Genomic DNA, 17,479 nt, shown 5'->3' with positions numbered 1-17,479 from the left:
TTCTACCTCATTTACAGCTCCACAGAGGGGGTGTGAAACACTGATATTTCATTTGGGCAACATTTAGAAAACTTTCTAATGACTTTGCAAAGTTATAAATAATTATACAAAAGGTGCAAGGACTTGCAGAGACAAGCCAAGTTTATGAGGCCCAGAAACTGAGGGAATTAGAAATTTTTCCATCTGCCTGGATGAGTTTTGGTTTAAACACTAGAAAGTCAGATTCATCTGAACATACTGCATGAATGGAAAAGCTACAGAGCTGTGGACAACACGATACATTTCACTCCACAGAGGCTGATGAATAAGGCAGAGAGAAGGAAAAGCACATGATCAGATTCTCTACCAATCTTTTTAGCAAAAGCACAAAACAAGCAAGAACAAGAAGGAACTCAGCAACCTTGTGAACCCCTATAGAAGGGATAAATTCATGGTGAGGATGAAGAGAAGCTGTGCCTGTGCTCACAGCACCTGAAGAAGAAGAGAGCAGGGAGCACAACCTGCAGAGCACAGAGTACATAGACAGCAGGGAAATATGCAGCCTGCAAGGTTTGGGTGTATTTTGGTTTTTTTCCCCAAGGCCAAGCAGCTATAAAGGGGAAAGAACTGAAGGCCTCAAAAATTCAGGAAGTGAAAGGATCAGTTTCAATATTTCTTAATTTAGAATTAATAGAAAGTAGAGATACGCTGCTTAACCACTAAGATGCAATTAAAAATGAAACATTAAAGGTTAATTTTTGGCTATTTTCAGCAACTGGAATTAGTGAATGAAATTGCTGATCACAATGCATCTGCCTTTGAATTTTAATGAGGATCATGACACTCACAGGATAAAGCCATGGGACTGTCAGCGCATGATGGCTCCAGGAAAAGATGGAATCCAATCACTTGTGTGTGGAATATTTTTGGAACATTTTAAACCAGGTAAAGAAAAATGCCATTTATTCACTAAAAAGGATGAACTCTCGGGAGCCTGAAGTTGTGTGTGCAGAGTAACTATCATCTTCAAACAGACTTGTTGAACCTGGGCCCAGAAATTATGAATAATTGGGCAGTCTTATGTGCAAAGAAAGACTGGCATTAGCAGACAGAAAGTGTTAAAGTGGTGAAATAAAGGAAAGGGACATGGGAATAAAAGGGAGGAATTTGGCAAGGACAGATTCTGTGGCATTGGGATCTGGCTGCAACAAGGCAGAGGGAGGAGGGGATGCCTCCTGTATAGGAAGAAAAGAAGTTAAATCTGCAGGTTACAAATGGATGTAATATGAGATAGAAGCCATATGTTGTCATTTCCACTCCCCCTGCAAAAGACATCCTCCCTAAAGTCTTGATCAAGGAATGGGCTGTAAATCACAGAAGAGGCAGGATGCAAAGTTCAGTAATTTCCATTAACTAACACCAGGCTAATACTGTAATTGGTAAAAAAGTGGTTTGGGGCAGTCTATTAACTTCTACTTTGCTGCTCATCATTCCCACAAGTTCACAACAGAGTAAAAGGCAGTCAGATACCCAGCTGTCTATTAATAATTGATTTGATGTAATACATGAAGTGTGAGTAATCTGTTTCCTTGTTTCTCTGTTTGATGTAATCCATGAATCATGGTGACCAGTAAAGAGGCTGATTGACCATTCAATGCTAACTTTTTTTTGCTAACTCCAACTATTGACTTGCATTTAAGAATGTTAAATGGCTGCTAAATACTTTGTGGTTATTACAGGAATGTTATGGAACGGGGAGACAATTAGCCAGTTCATTAGACAGTGTTCATTTTTGGATAAGATCTTGTAACTCTGCCTTGTGCTGCTTCCAGTAGTCCCAAGTCTGCCCAATACAAGATACTAAAATAATTGTTGTCAAACACAGAATTTTCTCTTTTTGGCTCAGTGTCTTGTCTCTCTCAGACCTAAGAAAAGGTTTAACTTGCAGAAGTCACTTTTATTCTCACTATACTGCTACAGGTATCAGTATTATGGTTTCTATTTACCCCACAGTCACAAAAGATTTCCTATTTTCAGTACCATTTCAAGGTGAGGAACTGCTACTCTTCCTCTTTTACTCATAGGGAAACAAGGAGCTGAGAGTGTGTCAAGAACCTGGCTTTGCTAATTGTGCTATTTCGGGCACTTCTGCTTGTGAACATATGTGTGGTTTTCACCAATGCCAAGGTTTTCACTCACTGAGTGTCACTTCCTTTGTTAGCTCCAAATGTGCAGAGGCTGGAAGGGCATCTTTACTAGAGAAAAATCTCTCAAGAACTCTTATAAATCATTCAAGCTTCTGGTTGAAAATGTTTCCTTTCACACACTTCTTAGTGCCAAATACAGGCCCATCTGGAATCATTATTAATTCTGTTGAACTGTTTAATTCCAAATGGTTCTCTTTTTTTTTTTTTTTTTAAGAAAGACTTGATTCAGTATTTTATAACCATAATTGGAATAGCACATTAAGACTCAACAGCTCATTTTTTTATTCCAGGAAATGGCAAGCAACACATCTTGTACTCAATCAGTCACATTAATAGAGCAATGCTGAAAAATCTTGTAACATACAGCTACCCACTAGTTTAATTCCTCTTACATATTTGTTTGCCATACAAACAAATTAAAATTATTTTTGTGGGCTTAAGAAAGCATCTTAAACAATTTGGGGCACTTCTCTGTGTATGCTTCATTGAGCACATCAGGCAGAGAACTGCAAGAATAGGTGCTCTGCCACTGAAATGGCTGAGCAAAGTGCAAGGCATGCTCCTCCAGATACAAACTCACATTAATATAGTTATTTCTGGTTTATCATCAGGACTGAAAAATTAAATTCAGTTTGCAAAGACCCATTCACATTTCAAAGAGAAAAGCACCAAAAAAAGTAGTGGTTTTGTGCAAACCTGCTTGTTGTACTTGTTTTTGCGTTAAACACTGCCTCTAGGATTTGAATGCACGTGTTTAAGGGAAGGGAGCTGTGAAATCTTGGTGTCATTTGTGTCAGCAGCACAATCCCTGATGACTAACATCCAGGACAGCTGGGGAGCTCTCTGCACAGTTCTCCACATGCAGCTGATGTGGGAGACACCCGGGCTGCACGTTTGGCTCCTGATGCTTGCTCTGAAGAGCGGTCGCAGATCTCCAGCCCTCCGTGGGGATGCACAGGCTGCTCAGTGCAGGCAGGCAGGCTGCAAACACAGAGCCAGAGACTGTGGCTGCCCACTGAAGGGCACAGCTTGCATCCCCCACAAGCTGGGGATGAAAGCTCCGGAAGGTTTTCATCCCTAGAAGCTGGTGATTAATGTTCGGCTACAGAGAACCGTAGGTATGGAACCAGTCAGGGCTTAGAGCAATGCAATTATAAATTCATAGCCAGACTGTCATGATACAAATTAGTCTCAGCACTCATTTTCTTTGGCAAAACTCCCATTCTTTGGATGCCTTTCTGGTGAATTTTACTGTGACATGAAAGATATCCAAAATACAGATAAAAGGAGTAGTTTTCCAAGTGCAAAATCCACTAGAAGTGTTCGCTATAAACTCCCCATAAAATAAGCTGGAAGGCAGCTTTCATGTCTGGTCCATACTCCTGCTCAAAACAGGGTCAGCTTTGAAGTGAGATGGGGGTACTCAGGGCCTTATCCAGATAGGTTTTCAGCATACCCAAGAATGGAGAGCTTACAACCTCTCTGAGCACTTATTCTAGCACTGGATCTTCTTTACCATGAAGTTTTTCTCCTTATATCTAACTGGGATCCACCTTGCTGCAGCTGGGGTTCACTGCCCCTTGCCTTTCACAGTGCACAACCAAGAGGAATCTGGCTCCATCTTGTCTATAATCATTTATTAGGTAGTTACAGGGAGCAATCAGATACTCCCTGAGCCATCTCTTCTCCAGATGAACAACCAGCTTCCTCAGCCTGTCCTTGTACTCCATACACTCCAGCAACCTGAGCATCTTGGTGGTTTTTGCTGAACTTGACCCAGCACAGAATCATACAATGGTTTGAGTTGGAAGGGACCTTAAAGATCACATCATTCCAATCCCCCACCATGGGCAGGGATATCTTCCATTACACCAGGCTGCTCAAAGCATCACCCAACCTGGCCTAGAACACTTCCAGGGATGGGGCAGCCACAAAGGCTCTGGACAACCTGTGCCAGTGCCTCACCACCAGACTTGCTGTTTACCAGGACCCCTGGGTCTTGCCCTGAAAGCTGCTTTCTAGCAGAGCCAGCCCATGCTGTTGCAGGACATTATTCCTTACTGGGTGCAGAACTTTGCCTTTATTGGACTATGTGAAGTTTCTCTGAACCCATTTCTCCAGCCAGCTGTCATCCCTCTTCAATGTCCTGGCCTTCAGTGCGCCGACTCTTGCACAAGTTTTGGGTCATCAGTGAACTTGGAGAGGGGTTCCATCCCACTCCATTGTCCAGCTTTGATGAAGACATTGGATAACATCAGACCCTGCAGTGAACCCTGAGGAGCACCACCAGTAACCAGTCACTACCTCAGCTCTGATCTGCTGCACGGAACACCTGGAGCCCTGTGGCCCAGTCAATTTCCACTCATCTTACCCTCCTGCTCAGTGCTGGAATCCAAAATGCAGGGAACTCTCAGAACTTTGGGCCTGTAAGCCAAAGCCTAGAATTAAACACAGGATTTGATCTGAGACCTTGGAAAAGGCTTCCAAACTTAGGTGCTGGAAGCGAGAGTGTGGATTTATAGTTTAAAGCAGACGTGCTAAGCTAAGTGGAGGAAAGTTTAGAGTTTAGAGTTTTAGAGTACAGTACTGTGTAGGTTTGTGTGTCATAACGTGATTGGCTAAGAAAGCTTACACTGTAGCATGAGTCCATAAGACAAAATGTTTAAGGATTGGGTCAAAACCATCAATATCCTTGTTGGCATTGTTTTACTGGTTAATAAATCTTGAAAAAGTCTTGTAACTAGAGGTCTTGTGGCTTTCTGAGCCACGTGGTGAAGAGGTGAGCCAAACTCACCCTTCCTGCCTATGCAGAAGATAGGAAAAATAAATCACATCGTCTAAAGCAACTCAGAGATCATCTAAATCTCTAACTCATTCAAAATTCCTTCACAAATCCTCACACTCAGTCCCCTTGTCTCCAGCTCAGCACCCAGAATACTACAGGAGGCTGTCAAAAGCCTGGCTGAAGTTCAGGTAAACAACACCCACTGCTCCCAGTGCCTGCTGAGATGGCCACGGCCCTCTGGCACTGCCCCTTTCGGTGCCCACTGGCATCACTGCCCACGGTGTTGTCCCCAGGTTTTGTCACAGAAGCCATGTGAAAGGATTCTAATGCCATTGGTCTCCTGGTACAGCTGATACAGCCATGAGGACTTGATTGAATACCAATGCCAAGAGACAGCAGCAAAGTAAATCTTGTTTGGAAATATTGCTGCAAAATCATCATATCCACAGAGAAGGGTTTGATGTATTAGTAATCAACTTCCCTGGAATATTCCTGTAATTGTTATGGTTCCTTAGGCGTAAGGAAACAATTTTCTGGATTTGGATCACTGTGTTAGTTAGTCTGACAAGCCCAAAATAAAGTAAATTTTCACACATCAATCATTAGCATATTTGCCTAAGAAACAGTGTGCAGAATTCATGCAAAATCAACAGCTTATTCAAGTAAATACATATTCATAATTATTCTATGTGAAATATTGCTTTCTGGGTTTATTCAGCGAATGCTAACTACATTCCTAAGAAATATACAAAAAATCCCCTGTTACTATGGAGAGGGAGAGGAGAAGGTATTGTGCTGGAGGACTAATTGTAAAATGTTTGGAGTAAGAACAAGACAGTGTGGTCCCCTCAAATAGAGTAATAACAATTCAGCAGCCCAAGGTTTTACATTCAAGGGTTTGGAGGGAGCTGCTGATGAGTTGGTCTGGCGAGGTACCGAAGAGGTGTTTCGTGGGAGGGACAATTCCCATCATCCTGAGATACAAGAAGGGAAGGCGTAATCCTCAGCTGAAGTGAAACAAACACAGGAACAGGTCTGCCATGAGCAGCTGTGCTGCATCTGAAATGGATCCAGAGCTCACCAGACACAGCCACCCCGCTCAGAACCCACCCTGTCGGAACCCAGGACATTCCTCTGACTGCCCTGGAGGACTCGAGACCCTGGCAGGGGGCTCAGAGAGACTTTGGCATGGAGTCAAAGACACCTGTGCCTTCGATTTTAACCCATGGAAAAAATTACCAGCTTTGTATGAAGATGTACAAGCCACGAGAGTTTAAGTAGAATGCTGGTTAATTTGTCACAGGGTGAAAAGTAGAATTTTGGGGTTTTAGAACGGGGGTTCAGGAGGCAAGATGGAGGGATTTGGGCATGTCCTGTCCTTCCTCCTGCTTCTTCTTAGCCTCCATCTTTTGCTGTGATGGTGGCACTTTTGGATTGGTTTAGAGTAGAGACAGACAGTCTAACATAGGTGATAGGTATTGGAAAATAATGGTAAATAAAGTACACGTAGTTTTTAGTATAAAATATTAACACCACCTCCAAGGTCGGTCAGTGTGCCATGAACCAACCTGCCAGGCAGACCTCTGTGGGTCAGTAAAAGAATGTTATAGATAAGGAAAAATAAACAACCTTGAAAAGCAGCACATCTCAGCTTCTTCTTCGGCCGCGGGGCTGGGAAAAAGACTCTTTAATACCTCGGGAGCCATTTCAGCAACACAAAACCCCAGTCCGTCCCTCTGACATCTCCTGCAGCCCAGCTGGCAAAGCCAGGCGAGGACAGATATCCTTGCAGGAATCAGTATGCACATGTGTGCACCTGCGGCCACTCGATCCCTCATCTCCATAATGGCATTTGCTGGGAGCAAGCAGAGCGCTCCGCCCCGCCCCTCCGATGCATCGCCAAGAGCCAGCACCCCACGTTTCAGTGCCATGCCTGTGGAAAAACCAGGCTGCAAGTGCCATTGATGAGAGAAGAAGGCAGCCCGTGGTGTGGAGCCTGCAGCGGCGCTGCCAAGTGTCACTGCAGCCAGGCACGGAGAGGCTCAGCGCTGCACCAAAGAAAGGATGGGCAAGCTGCATTTACCACAGACTGTAATTTACACCTTTTTGCCAAGGATTGCCAAGCTCTCTGCACTGATTCCTGACGTTCCCAGAGCCAGTACGTGGTAGTTTTCCATACGGCAGAAGGGCTTTTTCATCCCTAACAGGGCGCTGCACTCATTATTATGCAGTAGAATTTTTTTTGTTTCTGTACACCAGGCCTGGGATCTTACAAGGAAGTGATTATACTTGCCTAAATAGAGATTCTGGTGACAAGATAATTTACAACGCTCTGTTGCATAATCAGTGAGCCAAGGTCAGGGAAACCATTGATGTAGCACAGGCAGGGCAGCTGTAAATAAACCCCACACCACCAAAGGGGCTACTGTCAGTGAGAACAGACGGACAAGAAAGGACAGAAAAGAAAGAACCTCCAGCTCTCTCACCATGGTAAATTCTTACTCCCCTCCCTTATCTCCACAGATCCCATGGTTGGCTAATTAAAGAAGGAGGTGTAACTATCAATCTAATCTCACTTGTTCTCAAATTTACCATAATTTCTACACTTGAGAGGCTGGTGAAATGAAACAGCACTACTAGAATTTCCCATTCATCAGCAGGAAGCAGAACAACTCTGGGAATTGGGCTAAAAATAATTAAGAAGCAGGATCAGGTGCTGTGCACATGCTGTACATGGGCATGCAAGCACACAAGCATTTACTGGAGGTAGAAGCAGTAGCACAGGGGGAGATGAGCACCACCAGTAATTTTATCTTAACATATGAATGCTTGCAGATGTACTCACAGCATACTTATTAGAGCAGCAAAAACGCCCAAGAAAACTGCCATCAAATTATGCTACAAACAAAATCAGCTTCTCAAGCAGATAAAACCACCAGCAGTACTTCAGGAGGCACTTGGGAGCTGCTGGGGTGGCCACAGCACACAGGGTGCTCAGCACATGGCCCTTACCCCGGCACACTGTGGGCACAGAGCAGGTACTCCCCCTTTGACAGGAAGGCTGACATATTCTGGAAGCATTCGTGTTATTTCACATGCTTTGCTTTGTTTTGCACTTGTGCAGTAACACTAGAGCTCCTCAGAAAGTGCTGGGAGTGGCTTTTGCCCCTTCTCCACATGGGCAGGCTGGGAGGGAGGTGCTGCCAGGGAGGGCCTTGCTCTGCTCAGCACAGTGAGGGTGCAGCTGGTCCAGGAAATCCTCCAAAAGACAGACTGATCAGACACACAGATATCCTGCATCACCAAAGCTGTTCTTCCAAATCCACTTTGATTTCAAAGTAAAATAGCTGAGAAGGAAGATGTACCTGAGAGGTAGGACTAGGATGGAGGATTTAACTAAATAAGTAGCTCTCACCTGAGGAATCAGCTATCCAGAAGAATGATTTTTTGAGAAAGATTCTCCAGATTTACTACTAGTCAGCATGTTACAACTTGCCATGTTACAGGAAAAGCCTCCATCCAGTTTGCAGTTCCTCCAAGAAGGGTATAAGGAGATGGTGATGGGCCAAATCCTCAAGGCAGTGTAAATCAATGCTATTTGTCTGCCTCTGCTGGAAGCCCCACTCTCTATTTCAGTTAAGAGCTAACACACAGCAACTTAATATGCATTTATGTTGATATTTGCACTTTGCAGCGTTTGGTAGATTGCGAGGCTTGCACGTGTCTGGCTGAATGTCACTTCCAAAAGCCAGGGGATGTCACTTTCAAAAGCTAGAGGATGTCACTTCCAAATGTCACTTCCAAAAGCCAGGGGATGTCACTTCCAAAAGCTAGGGGACCTACTGGAAATTGCCATTAAGAGTGACTAGCTGACAGCATGTAGCCCCACTCCGGTAAAGCCTTCCCACCTCAAGCACCTCCTTGTGATTAATCTTTCAACTAGACAATACACATGACTATCTTAAAAAACTGAATTTTAAGGACAGAATGCATTAACGAACAGAGGAAAATGTGAACAAATGAGTACATTCAAGCACTGCAAGACACAGGGAAAGGACACGTGGACAGAGTGGCTGGGTCCCTGTCTGCAGCACTGCCTCCTGGCAGCATTGCTGCATCCAGCCCTGGCATCCAGACTCCATGCCAATCACTCCAGAGCATTATTAAGATGCATGGCATCTTAGTGAAATTCAAATCAAAGCTTCTTTCCTGCACATTGGAGTGGGATAAGTAGCAAAGGTTGACGTAAAAAAGTGAGCAAGCAGCAGTGATGGGGGTTTGTATCACACAAGCTTAATAATAAGCTAGAATAAAAAATATGTGCATTATTGCCTTTTACACTTCATCTGATCTGGCACTACCAGACAACTTAAACTAAGAGTATCTGGCAGAATTCAAGATCATTTTGCAAAGACTTTTCAATCTCCTTCACCAGATCACTCTCAGTAAGACCTGATGGACAGGGAGTTGGAATACACCATATTAGAATGAATATAAATGGCAATGATCATGCTCCTCCACAACACTTCCACTTTAAGGAATCAGTTAATTAACCCTGAATTGAACAGGCTTGCCAGTCAGGAATAGAGCAGTTCAATTGATAAGAGCTTCCTGACCCCTACTTCTCAAGGGTGAGATTCAGTAACCCTTATTTATGTTAAACATTAGCTTACCCTGTGAGGAACCTCCAGAAATCAATAGGAATTGCACTACACGAGTAAGACTGGCAGAATCTGATACCAGTTATAAACTCAGATTGGCCCTCAGCTGGGTATTTCTGTCTGCTCTTTTCTTTTTTATTTTTTTTCTCTCCATATTCCTCCTCCCCCATGTCTGCACCCAAGAAAATACAGAACGTTCCCTCTTATAAAAGGCACTTGAATGGCTGCTTCTCCTCTTTCTCTTCAATCCAAAAAGCATGACTATTTCTTGTTAAAGGAAGGTAATGTTTGACAAAACTTGGCAGATTTAAGTGTATTTCTAAACCTGGAAGGAGCTCAGCCTTTTTGACAAAATGGAAGCCACAATTTGTGACTTTTAAATGTGAAGTGGTTTATTTCTTCTTGAAGGAAAAAGTGTAGCTGAAACCACTAGAGAAAGCATTAAGGGAAGCAATCTGGACTTGGAAAAAAAAAAAGAGATATAAGAGCTACACTTTTTTCTTTTACCAAAGCATGTGAGGGAAGAGGTGGATAGAAACAAGGAGACGTATTTTCTATTTGCAGTTCCTTTCCCCAAATTTTCCCAGAAGCAGAACAGGCTGTAGCTGGGTAGAGGAACTGAAAGCCTGAAGATATTGCTAAAGAGAAAAATACCCATGTGATGTAAAAGCGAGGTGGGAGAGAAAAATCCTTCAGCCTTTTATTTTGAGTCAAAGTTAAATTACATCTTGCTGCGCAGGGAAACCACATCTCCTGAGAGCTGCAGCCTGCCTTTCTGTGTCTCCTCTCTGGTCTGGCCTCCCACATTGGACTCTTTCTCCCAAAATGTCACTGCCACGCACCACCTACAGCAATCTCCTTGACTCAGCCAAGCCAGAACAGCCTGTTTTGCTGTTGGAGCAGTCATTGGGAATGGGGAGACTGGAGGATGGCAGGGGAGAAATTCAGCCTTCAACCTTCTAGCTCAACAGGCTGAAGGACAGTAAGCTCAGGGTGGGCAGCCCTAAACACAAGACTTTTTTTTACATGGCCTGGTGAAAGAGTTGTTAGTGCCTTAGAGTTTCTCATGTGGCAGAAAGTGCATTTTTGATCAAAAACAAGGTTTTAATGGGAAATTTAGAAGCAGATCCATTCTTACTAAAAAGGAATAGCAAAAAACCCCAGAGGGATCTCAGGAAAGAAATCATGCAGAAATCATCCTTCCAATACTGATGTGCAGGCACAATAGATGCTGGTGTTTTCTTCTTCTGAATGACTGTTGCTCATGCTGCCTTTTCCCAAGCTGAGTGACAGATTGTGCTGGAATTAGATGGGAGGCATTGCTACCTTGAAGCTGTGTCTGTAACTTTATAGCACTGACTAGCTTTAAGTCTCTATTTCCCCCCAGTTTAGTAGGTACTTTTCTGCATGAATTAGATGCTTCCAGATTTTTTTGAGCTTGTTTTTCACATCAGACACTGTCTGATTGCCTGAAACTATTGGATACCTAGCAATCCGGGGAAAGAAAAAAAAAAAAGAAAAAAAGAGCTGTGTCTGGCTCTGGTATTGTTTTCTGCTCATGTCCTAAAGCCATGTCAGGTTGAAATAAGGTACACAGCATCTCTCCCATCCTCCTTCATTGGCAGCGTCCCGGTTTCTGTGGAAAAGAAAACCTGGAGCGTGCACTGACAGGCAATTGCAGGAATTGCAGCATGGTCAAATAGGTTTCTGATACAGAGGAGTGGGGCAGCAAGTCTGCAGGCTCCTCCCTGGCTGCAGAGACAGAGCCAGCAAGCCAGGAGTTCCTGATTTGTTCTGTAGACACAGACAAGAAGATTTACTGCTCAGGGTAGCATTGCCTCTGGGGCTGGAATTGGATTTCTCCCCAAACTGTTACTTCCTTTCAAGCTCCTCTTCTGTGCAGAAAATTTTAGAAGGAAATGCCACTGGATTACACAGCTGCTGTCTGCCTGGGCTTTAAATGTGCCAATTTGCATCAGCCTGTAGGCAGTGCTGAGAACAGGCTGGAAGTGACTGCAGCCTTCCTATGCTACTAGTGGCATCTTACTTGCAAATCTGAAACAATTGAAGGGAAAAGGTGAAGTAGGACTAGAGACAGCCAGCTTTGAGATAATACAAAACCCTAAATTCTTCTTTTTTTTCTGAGAAAAGCATGTGTGAAACACAGCACACTTGAGGGATGCCCCACAAGACATCAGGATGAAGCCTCAGTAGCTGGTGGAAACAAAATGAAGTACAAAATGTCCCCATGAAGTAAAAACGTCCCCATTTGTGTAAATGATCACACTGGGAATGAAAATTGTGAGGACAAACCTGTCACAAAATACATTTAAAAAATTTTAAAGATAAATTGTAACAGTATCAGTGCACTATGAGAAAGCTGCTTCCTACTTGTTTTGGAGACACAAATAAATAGGCTAAGAGCTCAACTGCAGAAATGCTGGCCAGAAGTGAAGTGCTAAAGCTTTGCAGCTACCTTTTCTGTTAACAGATAAGCAGGGACATTGTCATGGGAAGCATCCCCATGTAGCATCACTACAAAGCCTCCTAATGTTACCTTTACAGTGTGCAAGCAGGTTTCCATCTCTTAGAGAGACCTGCTCTCTTGCTGTTCAGTGTTTGGGTTATGCAAGGACTTTGTACCTTGGCAGGCTCAGGAGAAGAGGAGGCAATGTGAACAGCCTGGAATCTGGCTGTCTGCCTTGCTTCTCACTAAAGTAATTCTGCTGTTAGGAGTTGTCACTTGGGAACCAGACAGAGATGTTGGGCTAGGACTCCTACATGAAGGAACTGCCTCAGATGTTGGCTGTACATCCTCAGTTCAGGACTGGGATGTATGTGTGACTTAAGTGACTCAAATTTAGAACTCCCTCAGACTTCTCCTATACCCAAAGGAAGGCATAAGCATCTGCTAGGCACAAGACACCCAGATGTTAGAAGAAAACTGCAACTCACTGTCACCTGCCCTTCTTCGTAGGAGAGACTTCTAAAGGGCATAGTACAGGAAAAGCCCCTGAATGTGCTCATTGCTTCCTCAGAGGAGGGTAAATAAACCCTTTAGGCCTTCTTGAACCAAAAAAGAATGAAAATATTTAGTAATCACCATTCTAGGGGTGCCAACCTTTGCTGAACAGTAACTAACATTATTTCAAGACATTTCTAAATATTTATATCAACAATGTCATGACTGCAATATGAGCTGCTTGAGTGCCTCTCTCCTCAATGGTACGTGCTCCATTTCAGCTGGCACATTTGAGGAGCTGTGTTCAGTATCTTGGGTGCAGGAGCCCTTAAAAGGCATTAACTAGTAAATTAACATCCCTGTTTTCAAAGGGATGTGTGAGAGGAAGAAAACGGCAAACTCTCAAGTTAGCACTTAAAAATGTAAGTGAAATCATACAGAATTTTTTAAAGAAACTAATTTGGACAGCTGCTGTTATGATTATCTTATGAGATTCATTAAAGCCCTGTTTGACATTCAAATAAGTTCTTGTTTCTGGTGGTAAGAAAGAAGGAGAGTATGTACTTTAAAGAAATTACAGGATTTAGAAATGAAGATGAAAGATTCAGAACTACCTTGTAGTTACTTTCTGCTCCCTCTGCCCTCTTATAAACTGGAAATATTATAACAAGAGGCACAGTGACCTCTGATGTACTGCACAGGAAGAAATGAGAAAGTTAATAGGGGAAGCACCAAATTAGACACCTGAAAGAACAGGATTAAAAGATGAATAAGAATATTATATCACTTGTCAGCATGGCATTATAGAGTCCAACTTCATCTTTTTTTCAGGTTTCATTAAGGAAATTACTAGATAGGGCTGCTTCTTTCCCAGCCCTGCACAGCCTATTGAAAAGGCAGGACACATTCACTCAGTTGTTGCATGCCAACAATGTGAAAGGCCCAAAAATTATTCCAAGATATTCCTATGGATTTGCACTGCACCTCTCTCCCCAGATCCTAACTGGGCACAAGTGCTCCATGCAGCTCATTCTGTGAGTGGGACTGAGCCTCCTCAGAGCTGCTCCTCAGGCACTCCCACAGCCAAGGCAGATGCTCCTTGTGCTCCCTTTATTAAACACACACAGCAGAGGGGTTTGTATCACCTGAGCTACTCATCCCCCTCTCTGGCTCTGCCCCACCCACCTACCCCACGACAGCCCAGAAGATCAGCTACAAGTTTCCACTACAGCTTTAGGGCAACTAAAAAATGTGGGTGCATTCTGCTCCTCATTTATTAGCCAGCAGCACTCAGGCTTCAGGTGTGCATCTTCCTGAAGCAAGATCAGAACTTAATATTTACTTCTAAGTGTTAAAGATGGCATTAGCCACCCAGGCTTATTCCTCTTGGACTCCCATTTTGTTCCTCAATATCTACCAGCCATATACCAGAGTATTTCTTTCCATATGTGGTCTGTAGGAGGTAATGATCAAATACTATGATGAAGATGCTCTAAAAATATACAAAATCTAATCTAGTTTAGATTAGACTAAAATAAACATGGATAAGGATATGTTGGGAGATGATCCTTTTACTTGGAGCTTTCACCTTAGTGTGGTAAGAACTAGATTTTTTTCTTTCCTGGTGTGTTATAAATCTTGTGTTTTTCCCTAGGCAAAAAGATGTCTTGAGAACAGCATAAGTGGGTGAAAAATATAAGAACTGGCAGACTGAAGTGTCATGGATGATGTTCTGCTTTTTATCAACTTATTATATTTGATTTTGTGCTGGTTGTAAGCCTGGGAAAAACACATTTTATAAATTAAAAAAAATCACAAAAACCCTAGCATATTACAATATATCTTCACCTGTTATATGCATGCAAACTCTTCTTAGAAATGGATTCTCACATTCTGAGTGGCTTCTAAGAAGTTGATTTTGACCTTTAAAATAAATTTTAGTTATATAGAAGTTTGGAAGTGACACACATTAAAGATTGAGATGTTCAGATATTATAGGAGCTGGACTGACTGGCTCAATATCAGAAAGCAGTAGGGTTTCCCTCTTTCTTTTCAGCTTGTACAGGTTTGTATTGCTTGGCACCTTGCATTAGAATTTAGCTGAAAATAAAGCTCAGCCAAAAACCACTCTTATCAGACTGAATTCCAAATGGTTTGGAAGATGATTTGGTATTCAAGTACCTCCATTCCCACAAGCACTCCTTCCTAGAAATAAGAGACTGAGTTTGAAGTTAATTAAACATGAGACAAGATTCTAATTGGCTTGATTTTCTTTCAGAAGGCTTGATCTGCCCTTCACAATTTCTGGCACATGCCCCTAAATAAGCAATATGTCACATCCCTGTTGCCATGCTGCATCTGTGGGACTGAACAAGAAAAGCCTTTCAGTTACAAAGGGATATTCAGCCTAGGCCACTGAATTCCAGTTCTACCTGTATGATCCCACTTGATTTACCAAAGGCTGTTTCCTTAGATATCTGCTTAACCTGTCTGAAATGACTCACGGGAAATATTCTTAGCATTTGCCTTAGGGAAAAAAATGAAAAGAAGAAGCAGAAGAGTGGAAGGAAAATAAAGAGAGAAAAGGCAAAATGACTGTTCTGTGTTAGTTAATCTCTCAGAGCCTTATTTCATCTTGCATTTTGTTACTGTAAACCTCTCAACTATTTAATTACTCATTTTTTCTGGTTTTGTTATTTTTATAGGGACTGTGCAGATTGATCTGGAGGATTTCTATTTTGGATGCCATTAAGTAAGTATTATCTGTTCATTCTGACAGCTGATCTCTGACAAGAAATCTGCTGTTATCATTCCTCTGTCTTTTTCCTGGGTTCAGATGGAAACATTTCACTTGAAATATTCTCACTGCAAATATAAGAATTTTTCTTTACACCTGACATTATCTCATGTATACTGGCTCTCTGAGAAAAAAAAAAAGTCCCAGGGTCTTTTTTAACATCTTTCATACAGCCTACACTTCAATAAAGATTAAATGTTTATCTGGGACACATCCATGCAACAGGAGAGTGCAGTTACAATGCTGCAGCAAGGATGTTAAATGCCCACAGACGTGCCATGTCATGAAGATTGATTTTGTTTGGTTAAGGCATTTGATGCTTCCTTTTTATGTGGGGATGTTCCTAAAAGAGTGTTCTGAACTTTGGGAACATCCTTATGTGCTATGTGATCTGAATTAATCTTCTCCTATATCACAACCTCTAATTTGCCTTTCCATACTTTCTATTTCTTCTGCTGAAAGTTTCACAGGAAGAAAGAATCACAGTAAGCCTTGTTTCTTTACTTCTTTTCAAGGCCACTGTCTCTCTTGGAATCAAAATACCATAGTGGAAATCTTCAACTCCTTCTCTTTTAGATTCAGGAAACACATGGGCATCCACATGTATTTATGCAAATATAAAACCTTTTTCCCCATTAAAGCACATTTCTTAATTTTCTGCAATGACACCAGAAAATTATACACTGCCCCACACATCCTCCTGGCTTCTCCCTGCTTTCAGCTGCAATTTGCAATTACAGGGGCTGCAGAGCAGCCACACTCCCATGCAGTCACCCTCCTCCCCATCTCCAGCCCTGTGCAACAAGCCCACCCCATCAGGTCCCTGTTCACTGAAGGGTCACGTCCCTCCCAGGACATTTTGATACCTCAAGCTTCATCTTTGTCTGCCAGGGAAGACTTCAAAGCGCTGCTGGGGTCAGGGTTCAGATCCTTCTCTGGAAAAACAAAAGAAGATTCTAACTGTAGCTTATGAGGAATGATGCAAAGCAACTGATTGCATTTTGTCAAGGAGAATGAACTAAGCCCTGGCTACCCAATAAACAAATCAGTTAAAACAATTTGCAAGTCATATTAACTCCACATTCTTTTAGGGGGTATCCTGAAGGACTTTAGAGAGAGACATTTACAGAGGAGTTGTACCTACCAGGAGACAAAGCACTGACAGAAACACTGAAAGACTGCCAGTGAAATCTAAGCAGTTCCATACTGGAGGGAATTTTCTTCCTTTTCTTGAAATGCAGAAATTTCCAAGTGCTAAAGTGCAAGCAAAGACAACGGGAGTAGAATAGCATAAATCACTCCTCCAGGAATTCCAGACACAATCTACCATGCAAGTAGGTACCCATACTAAACTGCAGAAAAGAAAAATGTTGTAGAAAAGGAAGGAAAATGCATAAAACGAAATGCTAGCCATATACACTTGTCCATTGTTGAGTTATAATTTATTCACAGTAATACCAGAAAGAATTATTAATCTATAACCAATCTTGAAAATATGAGGAGAGCTGACCAAGTTTCCAGTTAACAACCAGACCACCCAATTGTCCCTTGTGCCTGGATGAGATTGAGCAAAGGGAGTATAAAATATCCTGAAGGATTCTAAGAAGTTTCAGCATGTGTTTACCACTTAGCAGAATGGAAAGCAGCACAGGCAAAAAGGTTGGTCACACAAGCTGGACCTGAGACAGCTGGGAAGAAAGGTTGGTTTGGGTAAAGTTCTCAATGATCCTTCAGATGCCATATGCTTAGAAAAAATAAGTAAAGACAACCTGAATTTCTTGGACAAAATCCCTTGCCTTAATGCCAATTTGCTCTAATGACATTAAGTCTCGTTTTGAAACTGATGAGGTTATCCAGGGTAAGGGCAGAAACTGCATCCCTATCCAGGGAGATGCTTACAGCTCTCCAGAGGATAATCAGTAATAACACAAACGCAGTTCTTACTCTCTAAACCTGACATCAGTAATGGCAAGCTATTCCCCTTCCCACACTCTATCACAGCTCCTTGTTTTTGCTGTTGCTGATAACAGCTGCTCTTGGTGCAGCAGCCTGGAGATAGTGGATACAGCCCAGTGGTGCCATGGGCTT

General features: G+C 42.5%; 1 long non-coding RNA gene across 1 annotated transcript in view; it reads right to left on the bottom strand.

Moving 5' to 3' along the window:
- LOC135298241 (uncharacterized) overlaps positions 1 to 16,645 on the bottom strand; it is a 50,745-nt gene extending 34,100 nt beyond the window's left edge. Inside the window, exons 1-2 of the long non-coding RNA XR_010360258.1 lie at positions 16,536 to 16,645; positions 16,258 to 16,326 (exon numbers count right to left, since the gene is read on the bottom strand). This is a non-coding gene — a long non-coding RNA (uncharacterized LOC135298241). The remainder of the gene's footprint in view (positions 1 to 16,257; positions 16,327 to 16,535) is intronic.
- Between the last annotated feature and the right edge of the window lie 834 nt (positions 16,646 to 17,479).

This window comes from Passer domesticus, chromosome 3, assembly GCF_036417665.1.
Source record: "Passer domesticus isolate bPasDom1 chromosome 3, bPasDom1.hap1, whole genome shotgun sequence".
Lineage (NCBI taxonomy): Eukaryota > Metazoa > Chordata > Aves > Passeriformes > Passeridae > Passer > Passer domesticus.
The sequence above is the reverse complement of the archived record's forward strand: the minus strand, read 5'-3'. Positions and strand labels throughout refer to the sequence as shown.